Source organism: Rhinatrema bivittatum, chromosome 2 (genome assembly GCF_901001135.1).
Source record: "Rhinatrema bivittatum chromosome 2, aRhiBiv1.1, whole genome shotgun sequence".
NCBI classification, from domain to species: Eukaryota; Metazoa; Chordata; class Amphibia; order Gymnophiona; family Rhinatrematidae; genus Rhinatrema; species Rhinatrema bivittatum.
The window spans coordinates 635,169,374-635,181,801 of NC_042616.1; the positions used below are offsets into that span (position 1 = coordinate 635,169,374).

Here is a 12,428-nt window from a genome sequence, read left to right on the forward strand (position 1 = left end):
TTGCCCAAGGTCACAAGGAGTAACAGTGGGATTTGAACCCTGGTTTCCCTGGGTCATAGCCTGCTGCTCTATCTACTAGGCTACTCCTCTGTTTTATTACATGATTGATCTCTTTGCTTTTTACATGATATACTTGTGCATTTATAAACTGTAATAAATATAAAATAAATACAGATTAATAAGAATTTTAATGCTGATAAGTGCTTGAAATAAATGAGGTACAATATTTTAAAGTTTCATGCATGATGCGTAATAGCTGTTGCAAACTTCTTAGCCATTGTAGGGTACAGTATATGGCATTATTTATCAATAAGAATACAACTAGTAGGTCTCAGACCTGCATACCTATAGCCCACCCATGTTAACCTTCTGCCCACCCAAAAAATCAATTCTGGCTATGCCACTGCATTAGAATAGTCTCTCTTTGTAGGCGAATGTTTAGTTTTATAGTAACTTTTTATGTCTCTATGGTGAATGTTTCCACTCTTACTCTGGCATTTCTAAAAATGGCAGGATGACAAATTTGGCCAATAACAGCTTTGGTATCTTCATCATGTTTCATTGGCTATCACATATTTTAATTCTGTGTGTCACTCTTTACTTCAAACTCCTCCCTGTAAAGGCAATTCAGTCAAACACCTCTCTATCCTCTACACACACTGGGGCCAATACAAAACAGTGCGCTCAGCCAAGTGCAGTGTTTAACCCGCAGTTGGACATGCGTTGTGTAGGTGCGTCCATAGCCCCTTATGCTATAAGGGGATTAGCGCCTCCACAACGCGTGTCCAATGCGCCGCAAAACTAATAGCGCTCATCACATGTAAATGAATGTCGATTAGGCTATTAATTATTCACCCCACATGCAAAAAAAAAAAAAAGTGCGTCCAATCTGCTCATTTTTATGCTCAGAAATTAATGCCTGCCCAGAGCAGGTGTTAATTTCTGAGCACCCCAAAATGTTGTACAAAAAAGCAGAAGATACTGCTTTTCTGTACATTCTCCAACTTAATATCATGGCAATATTAAGTCGGAGAAACGAAAAGTTTAAAAGATTAAAAAAAAAAAAAAAGTGTGCTGGCGGTCAGGTTAGGGAAACTGATGCTTAGTTAACCAGCGTCAGTTTCTCTAACCCATGGCTGCGCACTGGTTAGGAAAATGGATGCCGATTAAATTCAGTGTCCATTTTCTTAACCCGTGGACAGCTGACCTCTCCTGGGTGCCTGCTGCCAAGGAGGCGCTAGGGGTGTGCAATCGACCCTAGCACCTCCTTGGAAGTGTGACTCCGAATTTAAATATTGCATGGTGCCCCCAGGAGAGGCACATTTGTTTTGTATTGGCCCCACTGTGTTTGAGTCCTGTGTAATACTCTGCCACCAGACTCCTCCCTTTTATATGATTGGTTGAATTGCCACAAGAGGGAGGAGTTTTGAAGCGCAGAATGACACACAGGACTCAAATACAGTGTGTAGAAAATAGCGGGGTGCTTGCTTGTTTGTCTGACTTGCTCTAAGGGAGGGTGGGTTTGAAGTGACATGCAGGATTGAAATATGAGATAATGAAAAGAGATGACGCTACATCTGGCCTGATTTTACATCTTCTAGGAGCCTACATTATAACCCCTTTTCTCGTTCTCTCATTTTTTAGAAATAATGGAATAAGTAAGAACTTACACCATGGACACATGGAATTTACTATGAAGTAAGCATTGTGTACAAAGAGACGCTTCATTGGTGAAGACCTAATTTAAAATATGACCATGTTGTACTATCATGACTCCATTTTGAGTGATTTATACGTGCAAAAAGGAACAATTCAAAAAAAGAGACACATCTTTGGGTCCCATTATGACAAATGCGGGATAAACTATAGAGAAAAAATTGGTTGAGTCTTGGTATGAGGACCCCAAAACATTTACAAGGCGATGCAATATCATGCGCTGAGGCTAGCGCACAGGTTAACCCACGGTTGGACACGCATTTTGGATGTGCATCCATAACCGCTTATGCAATAAGGGGTGCGTCCAAATCAACACATAGCACTCATCACATGTAAATGCTATTAGCTATGTTGATAAGGCTATTAGCTATTATCCCCTTATGTTACAAATGTACACCCAATGCACACATTTTTACCCTCAAAAATTGCCAGCCCTGGAATTGACATTAAGTCTTGAAGAGCCCCAAAAGTTATCAGAAAAGCAGAAAATACTGCTTTTCTGTGGTTCCTCCGACTTACCATAATATCGGGGCAATATTAAGTTGGAGGAACCAAAAAAAGGAGTAACGTAAAAAAAAAATGTAAAGAAAGTCTTGCCGGTGGTCATGTTAGGAAAACAGACGCTCAATTAACAAGCATCCGTTTTCCTAACCCGTGGTTGTGCCCAAGTTATGAAAATGGATGCTCATAAAATTGAGCATCTGTTCTGCTAACCCATGCACAGACACTTTTCCTGGGTGTACGTTTTAGCTTGGCGCCTCATTTGCCTATTGCATAGAGTGCCCAGGAGAGGTGATTGTGCACTTGTTAATAAAAAGTGAGCCCAGTTCGGACGCATGTTTTAGTGTGTCAACATTGCATTGGCCTGTTAATATTTAACTCTGTCCATGGTATTTCATAAATGTTTAATGTTAATACATGAAGTAAAGATAAAGAAACTGAAGTATTTTTTTAACAGCATGTTTAGTTTATTATCAGATATGATGCCTGCTAGTAGTTTAGTGGCAACTAGGCATGGTAGAAAGGGCAGGCAGGAAGTTGAAAGTGTTGGCAGAAGCAGAGGGGTGGGGAAATGAAAGGCTGGTTTTGGCAGGGTAAGGGGTGGAGAGAGAGTCAGGGGAAGGGGCTAAGAAAGGCTGGTCTCTGTGGGGGAGGAGAGAGGCCAGTGCTGCTGCTTCTGTTGGTTGAAGGAATGGGATAGACACGGGGGAGAGGACCTGGGAGGAGAGGAATATCCGAGCTGAAAGTTAGAGGAGGTAGGAGCAGGGATCGAGTACCAGGGATGGAGAGTAGAGGGGATAAACAGAACACTACAGTGGTTGCAGTTCAGTGTCAGAGGGGGTTGGGATGAGAAGAAACTGACACCACTATGAGATTGGGGAAGGAAAGGAAGGGTGAAAGTGGGAAAAGGAAGGAATGAAGGGGTGAATGAGGCATATTGAGGAATGGGATGATGTTAGGGAGGTATGGAAGGGTACAAAATGGGATGATGAATGGGGAGGAGAGAGTGGATGGGATGATGGCTAGAAATGTAATAGAGGATGGCATGATATTATGAGGATGGGAAGGATGTAGGAGAGAAAGGAACAAGCGATGAAAGACTGGAACTGAGGGGAAAAAGGAGAGACTGGGATAGGGACAGATGAAAAATAGACACAGAATAGGTGAGAGGAGAAGAGATGCCTTTATGAAAGAGAGAAACAGGTTGAGAGTTAAGAGGAGATGAAAGGAAGCTGTGAATAGAAAAAGGCAAAGTGCATAAATAAACGTGAGAAGTGAGTTGGAAAAAGAAAATAAAAATTATTCAGTTGTACACAACAGGTTAGATAAATGTATTTTACAATGTTCCCTGTAAAATAGAATTTCAGTGAAAATCTGGGATTTGCAAATACATTTCTGTGTATGCATTCATGCCACAAAGCCTTTCATTTCCCTGTTGAGAGTGGGGGATGTGTAATTGCTATTATTATTTTTATTATATTAAAGTATATTATTGTTCTCATGATGTAAACAGCTTAGAATTCCCTTTTTGGGGAGGTAGGTGGGTGGTATGTACTGGAAGTCTGAATAGAGTCTTGAAAATTCTGCTGCTCAGTTATCTAACCCTTGATGCAGTATCTACCTCTGAGCTGCCACAGGAAAATAGAGGGTCTTGGCTGTCCTTAATTCCTTACATAATTGATTAATGCTTTATTTTGCTTCCTGTAAAATTTGTGGCAATGGTAGAAGGGCCATCAACCGGTGCAAGTGGGCAATGTCTGCAAATGTCATGGCAACTGAACAGTGGTTTTCAGTTTCAGAAATGTCTCATATAATAGTTTACATCACCTCACAATTAGGTTCTATTGTAACTCTGATTTTATAATCTCCCAATTGCATAGCAACATCTCACTTTTTTCCTTTACATACTTTATTATCTACTGATTAATTTAATAAGGCTCGGGCCCAGCATGCCTATGTTCTACTGTGAGGTCTGCCAGAATGTTATCACAAGGCATCATTGAAGCGAAACACTGGCATGCTGCCTGGGTTAAACATTTACCTGTAGAAAATGGCATCCTGTACATGTTCTTCCTTTTGTTTGTTCCCTGGTACTGGCCAGTACAGGCTTCTTTCTCCTCACTAAAGTAAACACCTTGGTTTTCAGCTCTGCTTGCATTATATCATGTTAGGGGCACATTTCCAGAGTCAGATGGTGGCGTGACAGCCTGACTCAGACTGGAATCCTCCATTCTTGTCTGTTCCCACAGTCCCTGGTTTCCTCTTTATTCCATGGCTGGAATAGCAAAGGCCACAAAATCTGGTCCTTGCTGTGGAACTACAGGAAACCATCAAACCAGCGAGTCAGGCTGGGGGCTCACCTGCATGCACGTGAAACCTCACTGCCCCCCCCAACCCACTGATCCTCCCTCCATCTCACCTCCCTATCTCCCTTGCCACCTCCCTGACAGCCAGTCCTACCTTCTCTATCCCTTCTACCAGTAGAAGGACGGGAGCAACGTTTTGGGCACCATCTATCTCTTACTGACTTATCCAGATTTGTGGTTTGGCCATGTGCGGCCCCGTAGCTATGTGTACAGTGTACTCCAAGGTTCAAATTGTGAGTCTGGACCAGGTGGCAGGAGGAGATAGCCACCGCACGAAATGTTATTCTCCTCCTTGTGTTGGTGAGATGGAGAATAGGGTAGGATGGGCCAGTGGAGGGGGAAGGAAGAGAACTGGGGAGAGAGAGAGAGAATGTGGAGGAAATAGAGAGGGAATGAGGAGAAGGGAATGAAGTAGGGTGAAATGAAGAGGGGTTGAGATAACTAGGGGAAGAAAAGAGAATGGAAGGACAGTGGATTGGGGGAAGGAAAATGAATGGAAGAGAAGACCAGAGATAGGGGATAGATAAGGGAGGGGGAAATAAGGCTGGAATGGAGGACAGAAAAGGGAAGGAGAGATAAAAGGATAGGGCAGAGAAGGGGGAATGGAGAGGGAATAGCTGGGAGGAAAGGAGAGGGGAGGAGAGATGGGAGATTGATGGGATGAGGGAAGTAGGGAAGAGAGCAGGAGAAATGAGAGCTTGCTGGGATGAGGGTGAGAAGCAGTGGAGAGCAGGAGGGATGAGGAATAGGTGGTGAAGCGGAGAGGAAGGGCAGGAAGTGAAAATGGGAGGCAGTTATGAATGACTAGAGAGAGGAAAACTGCTGGACAGATTGGGAGAGAGAGTCTGGGAAGAAACATTATTTTCTTCTACCACCCCCATGCCTAGTCACCTTGCAAGGGCATTCCTGCATCTCTGTCCAATCTGGCAGTGCCCCCTTAGGCAAGCTCCATTGGTCCTTGGGTGCTGATGCCTCCACGTGGAGAAGAAGGTGTTAGTGGGTGGGGATTTCTCTCCTTTCTCCCCAGGAACACCTAAAAACAAATGGGATTGTAAACAGGGCTAGTAGTATTTACAAGTATGTACAGGTTTTATTAGACTATACGAGTATATACATTTCTACAAGATATCAAACAGCGCATTTATCTACTTGGGGGGTATAAGTCTCCACAAGGAAATGCCATACAAGAAAGAGAGAACCTCTTGTGTTCCCTTTGATCCAATACCATCCATGTGAAGAAATGCAACTGGACTTGTGGGTATTGTCCTGTCCTCCTTTCACAGAGTCTGTTTTCTGTTACTAATGCTGTTGCGCATGCTTTACTCTTTATGGTTTCGGTGTTTGCTGTTATATTGTCAACTGGTGGCCAGCCTGCATGTTCATGGCTTTTGTTGTATTCAGTGTAACTGTCTCTAAAGGGGGCCTGGGAACTTTTCTTGCCTCTTGGTTCACTCTTAACTTTGGTCAATACTGATTAGGCCTCTGTGAACCCTGCATCCTTATTTCCATTTTACCTGGCCTTGTTTCTGTGGCCCAGACTATGCTGGTCACTGCATTCTTCAGTTTATGCACAATAAGGCTCTGTTATTTGCTTTACATGTGCTTAAGGACAGAGTTTAAGCTATCTGTTAAAGCTGTGCATAAGAAACAAAGAGCAGAGATTGAATAGTAAAATGAAAAGTTAAACTGTGGGGTTAGAAAAGAAGCAGCACTGCAGTGGCTTCCACAGTAGATTCACTCCTTTGGCTAGGTCTCTACAGTCAAGCATTTCCTTACCGATTTAGCTTCCAACATACAATCAAATCCCTAAGAAGAATGCTGGCTCCAGATGTGCTGTTTCACTGATCACTCTGACTTCTCGCAGTATCCAGCTGATCCATAACCGGGCTCTAAGCAGGGCCATCTGAACTCTGTTATGTTTCATCCCTGCTGCACGGCAATTACCTATGAGTTGTTACTAGTGCTACAGATCCCAAGCAGTGCATCATGGCAGAATCTAAACTTACAGACGGCATTACTCTTTCTCCACTAACTGCAGAGGCTTAAATCCTGCCTCTACAAATTTAGAAAAGTGTAAGGTCGAAGCGGACTGTGACTCTTACACAGAAGACCAGGGGAAACCGTGACATTGTCAGAGACCAGTATCATGAGACATTGGACAAAGCCTGGTAAAATACTCGGCGTGATATGTGTAATATTACATGCACAGCAAGTAAGAAAGCTGTCAGCCAGCTCAAGTCCACTTAAAGGAGTTACCAGTTCCTTCACTTTCCTAAAATAGATCAATTTGTACCAGAGCTTGCAGCAGTGAGATCTTCAGCAAACCATTGATCAAAAATATGACATAGAGATTACAGCATATGTAGAATTTCAAATGGAATGTTCAAAAGAAATGTATCTCAGTGCTCCAAGTCATCCAGACCACCCATAAAATCCTCAAAATCAGTGTGCTCAAATCTGTCTTCAACAAGAGTAGCTACTGCCAGAGCATGTGCTAAAGCAGAAGCTGCTCAGGTAGGTGCATCTTATAGCAGGAAAGAGGCAACCATAAAAATTAGTAAGAGCTAGGGCAGAGAAACAGAAATGGGGAATGCTGCTGCCTACAAGAAAGTAGATGTGGAAGAGCAGGGACAGAACGCTGATGCGTGCAAAAAAAGCTGAATTAGAAACTAATCTAGAAGTATTACAACAAGAAAAGGAAGCCGCTGTGGTTAAGGCTCAGGATGGGATCCTTGATGAAATAGCTGCAGGATAAGATGGCTGGGAGACCAGGTTAGTAAAATTGCCTCACAGGACCTAGCCTGGCATTCCAAAGACTATGCTACCAGGTATTCTAGCTCACTCTCCCAAGCCGATGAAGAGGGGTCAGATTTTGAGGGAAAAAGAGTCTTCTCATGCAATAAATATCATGCCTGATGGAAACCAGCTCAATGCACGCTCTATCAGGGATGCACTAGCTCCAGATGTAGGTATGTCTGCTCTGAGATACAGACTACTTCATGCCCACACTCAACTACTCCAGATGAACTGAGGTCATGATATGGCTGCAACCTTGCAAAAAAGTTTTATCAAACCAATGTTAATCAAACCACTGTTTGTCAAAGAACTAAATTTGTTAGAAGTTCTAAATCATAGTCACTGGACCCACAGGACCCTTTTATTATGGTCTTTGGAAACCTAATATTGAAAGATCTAGAAATATTGGAGCAGTCTAAATTAAATTGTTATAACAATTTAACACGATTCCAAGGAGATTCTCAGACTAAATTAAGAAAAAAACATTCTATAGTGATTAAAGCAGCTGATAAGGGTGGAAGGATAGTGATCCAGAATAAAAATAATTATTTGGCAGAAGATTGTCAACTTGATGATAGTTTTTATCATAAGCGATTGGTGGCTCCAACAGAAAGTTTAAAGAAGGAAATATGGGATACAGTACAAAATGCACTTTGAAGATGATCAATGACAAGTTTGCAGATTATCTATATAAGCCAATTCCAGTGATTCCGGTTTTTTATTTAGTACTGAAAATTCATAAATCTGAGCAATATCCAATGGGTTGACTAATCATGTCAAGTATGGGCTCATTGTTTGAACCAATTTTGAAATATGTTGACAGCTGGCTGCAACCGGACATTTAAAAAATTAAATCATATATTAAAGATACATCTAATTACATTCGCCAGCTTTCACAAATTCGTCATATGAGTTCAGAATGGTGGTTAGGTACACTGGTTATCTCTTCCTTATATACAAATAATCCCCCAAAATACTGCTTGTGATAAAGTACAGGAATCTCTACAACAAACACAAATATCTACTAATAAAAGAGAATTGTTACACCAGTTGACAGTTATTGCACTGAAAAAAAGTTTTGTTTTGTTTAATTTGGAGACTCATTATACCATTAGATTAAGGGTGTTCCTATGGGTTTGTAGATTGCTCCATCAGTAGCATTCTTATATGTTGCTCATTTTGAGTGTTAGTGTGTATGTGTGTGTGTGTGTGTATGTATGTATGTGTGTATATATATATATATATATATATATATATATATATATATATATATATAAAATCAGATTATTGGAAATGTAGTCTTGTGGAGAAAGTACATAGATGATATATTGTGCATTTGGGCAGATACTTTTGATCACTTTCATTCATTTATGCAGTGGATCAATACTTAAGATACTAATCTTCAATTTTCATTCCAATGTCATAAAAAATATATTCCTTTTTTAGATCTTTTGATTGGTAAGAAACAAGGCATGTTACAAACATCAGTTTATAGAAAACTGACTGATAAGAATTTGGTACTCCATTATAATAGTTTCCACCCGGCATCTTTGAAAAGTAATTTTCCAGTGAGCCAGTTTTTAAGATTGTCGTGTGTGCACTTCCATAGATGAGTTTAAAAATCAAGCAGGAGGTTTGATGAAAAGATTTCAAGATTGGGATTATGCCCGTGCATCTATTAAAGCATTCAAGTGTGCGCTTTTTCCAAATTGGGATAATTTGTTAATATCATCTGCTAAATCACAAGTGTCTAGATTTGTCTGTGCAATCCCGTTCTCTAGCCATTCTAATAAAATTAAAGTGATTATTCGCAAGCATTGGGCTATTTTGGAACATGAACCCATATTTAAAGAATTATCGGTCTTTGCATTACAAAAAAATTGCTCCCTCTGAGACCATCTGGTCTCTTTAGATCTGCCTATCTTCAGTGAAAATGTATTAGAAGTCACGGGACAGGCAAAATGTGGCAATTGTTCAGTGTGTCCATTTGTTGCTGCTGTTTCCCAATTTTTTGTTAAGAGCCAACAGCGGATATACAAACTTCCTGCCAGATATGATTGTCATACATCTCAGGTTAATTATGCGATGTCCATGCGATTGATTATACACTGGTCAAACAAAAAGAAAAATTAAAACACGTATTTTGGAACATTTAATCTGTATCCATATTGAGAAGGAAGGTGCCCAGTTGGTCAATCATTGGAAAGGGTTGGGACATCTTCTTGAAGATCTGAGATTCTTTGTTATTGCACAAGTCTCTCTTGATAGAGGAGGTGATGTTTCTAAATTATTAACACGCAAACAACGAAGGTTTATTTATGAATGGCATACAATAGAACCTATGGGTTTAAATGTAGATGTTGAGTATTTTTCTTTAGTATGACGATTAAGTTATTTATAAGATTTGACCTGACATGGCAGATAATAGACATCTAATTTGTATGTGATATGATTGAAGTTATGTAAACAAATAGCATTGCTACATTTGATGGCAGGTGGTTTTTCCCTCGGATATATAAAGTATAGATTTTGGAGTGAAGCCGCCATTGCTGAGTTTGTATATGCTAGGAGAAATGTCTTGAACATAATAGTTTTGAGCAGCTAATAAGATAGTATAAATTCTCTTTGGCTGAAGGTCATCTTTGTGTTAAGTAAATTTTGCAATAGAAGTGGTGATAAGATCTTGTTGATTTTTTTTGAAGTTTATTAAATTGAAGTACCATTTATTCATATTTGCAACCTTGCATCCACCAAGGATCCCTGCTCTTTACACAGCTGGAGTGCACTTAACCAACCCATCCTACTTTTGTATTGAAAACTGATGGGTCAAGTGATGAACACAGACATATAACTTCCAAGACTATCCTACAAATATTTAATCATAGATAGATTGAGGCCATGGCCATGTCAGATCTTGCTCAATACATGATTTGTCATGAGCTTGTCCCTACAAGGCTCATGAAGTTTGATGACAGCCCAGAAAACTACAGAGCATGGAACTCTGTATTCAAATGCTTCATATCTTCATCTCCCCAAGGGAGGAGATTAACCTGCTGGTGAAACGGTTGGGGAACAAATCTTCAGAATGCATAAAAAGGCTAAGGTCAATGCATATACATAATCCCTCAGTAAGCTTGACTGCAATGTGCCAAAGACTTGAATAATGTGATGGTAGCCCAGAAGTAATTGAGTGCTCTGTTCAAGAGGAGGAGAACTTTCCAAAAATCTCATACAAAGATAATCACAAGCTTCAAGAGCTTGGAAAGCTACTACTGGAATTTGAGGCGGCTAAAGCTGACCCATAATCATCCAGGTCTCAGCTATCTAGAGAAGGGCTTCCCAAACTGAGCTTTCAGCTGGGGGTCACAAGTACCTCAACTGGCAGCATTCTGCAGGCACTAGCAGCAGCAACATTAGTAGTGGAAGTCAACATGAGGCCTGTAAACTCCTTTGATTTATGATACAGAAAGGCAGTATATTCAATACAATGAACTAAACTAAGCCCTGCTACGATGCTGCCCTTGCATGAGTTTCTGTGGTTTCAGGAAGCCCTGCATGAGGAGGGATTAGGGCCACTTCAGCACCTGTGAACTAGTACTCACAGGCCCTATGCTTATTTTCATTATTAACACAGCTGCCACTTGCAGATCACTGTCGGGCTTGGGCCTAGCCATGAGGTTAGGGGAAAGGAGTATGCTTGGGCCTGTGACGATTTCCACTGCTCCTCTCCCCCTCACCTATTACTGAACCTATCCAAGAAAAAAAATGCTGTCCCTGTCATCAGCCTGCTCTCTCTTCCCACCCGCTGTCATCCACCTTTAGCCTAGAGCCCAGAGGAAAATGTTGCCACTAACCTTGGCCAGGGAGATGTTTGGAGGAGGAGTTGTTTGAAGGGAGAAATCAGATATAGGAGGGTTTGCAGGTTGGATCAGGTGAAGGGGTTGATGTGGAGGGGGAGATATGACAGAAGATTGGGTGATTTATAAGAACTGGGGGTGAAAGGGGATCAGCTGGGGAGTATATGAGAGAAGGGGTTGGAGGGGAGGCAGTGAGACAAATTTCAGAGAGAGGGGATGGGGAGGAAAGTGAGGAGGGAATAGGAGATGGGTGAGAAGGAGTGGATGACAGAGGATCAGTTGGGGTTATAAGAAGGGTTTGGAGATGAGAGAGGATCAGCTGGGGAGATGTAAAAAGAGAGCTGGAGAGGATAAGAGAGCAGAGATGGGCAATGTATGTTGCGATCCCGGGTCGGTCCCGGGATCGCCACCTACCCGACCGCGGTTCCGGCGTTCGCCCGCGATCCCCGGGCCTCCGAGGACCTTCCCTGCCGCAGCCCCGACGTCGGGCAGCCTCTCCCGGTCCTGCAGGGCCCTCTGCTGCCGCGTGTCCGCCTCGCCGGAGCAGCCGGCGTCCTTCGGCGTCTGGCCCCGCCCCCTAGATGCGCGCGCGTCTCTGCCTACATTTAAAGGGGCCAGCACGGGAAATTCAAACTAGAGCCTCCGGTGACGTCAGACGCTGCAGGGCTACTTAAGCCCTGCAGTTGCTTCTCTCCAGCGCCTTGCAACGAGGTTCCCAGGCTTGCTCCTGTCTTCAGTTGCTGCGTTCCTGCTGTCTTGTCTTCTATTTTGATTCCTGACTCGGATTGGCTTATGGATATTCTCGGCTCCTGACCCCGGACTGGTATTTGGTATCTTCTGGCTTCTGACCTCGGACCGGCTTGCGTTGACCCCCTGGCTTCTGACCCCGGACCGGCTTACGTTGATTCTCTGGCTCCTGAACTCGGACTGGCTGACGGCGATCCATTGGCTCCTGACTCTGGACTGGCGAGCAACGACCCTTCGGCACTCAACCTTGGACCACAGCTGACCAGGCCCCCGTGGGCCCTCCTAAGTCCCAGCGGCCGGGTCCCTACGGGCTCCTCCTGGGGGGACTCCGGCTTCCAGAGTGAATCTCCTAAGTCCCAGCGGCCGAACTCCTACGAGCTCCTCTCGGGGGAGGATCGGCTTCCAGGGCGAAGGTTCCCTCAACACAGTGCCAGCGCCTTCTTCA

General features: G+C 42.8%; 1 long non-coding RNA gene across 2 annotated transcripts in view; it reads right to left on the reverse strand.

Moving 5' to 3' along the window:
* The window catches only part of LOC115086243, a 97,817-nt gene that overhangs the window by 7,617 nt on the left and 77,772 nt on the right, over positions 1-12,428 (reverse strand). For both annotated transcript variants that reach the window (XR_003855181.1, XR_003855180.1), the window contains exon 3: positions 5,475-5,616. This is a non-coding gene — a long non-coding RNA (uncharacterized LOC115086243). The remainder of the gene's footprint in view (positions 1-5,474; positions 5,617-12,428) is intronic.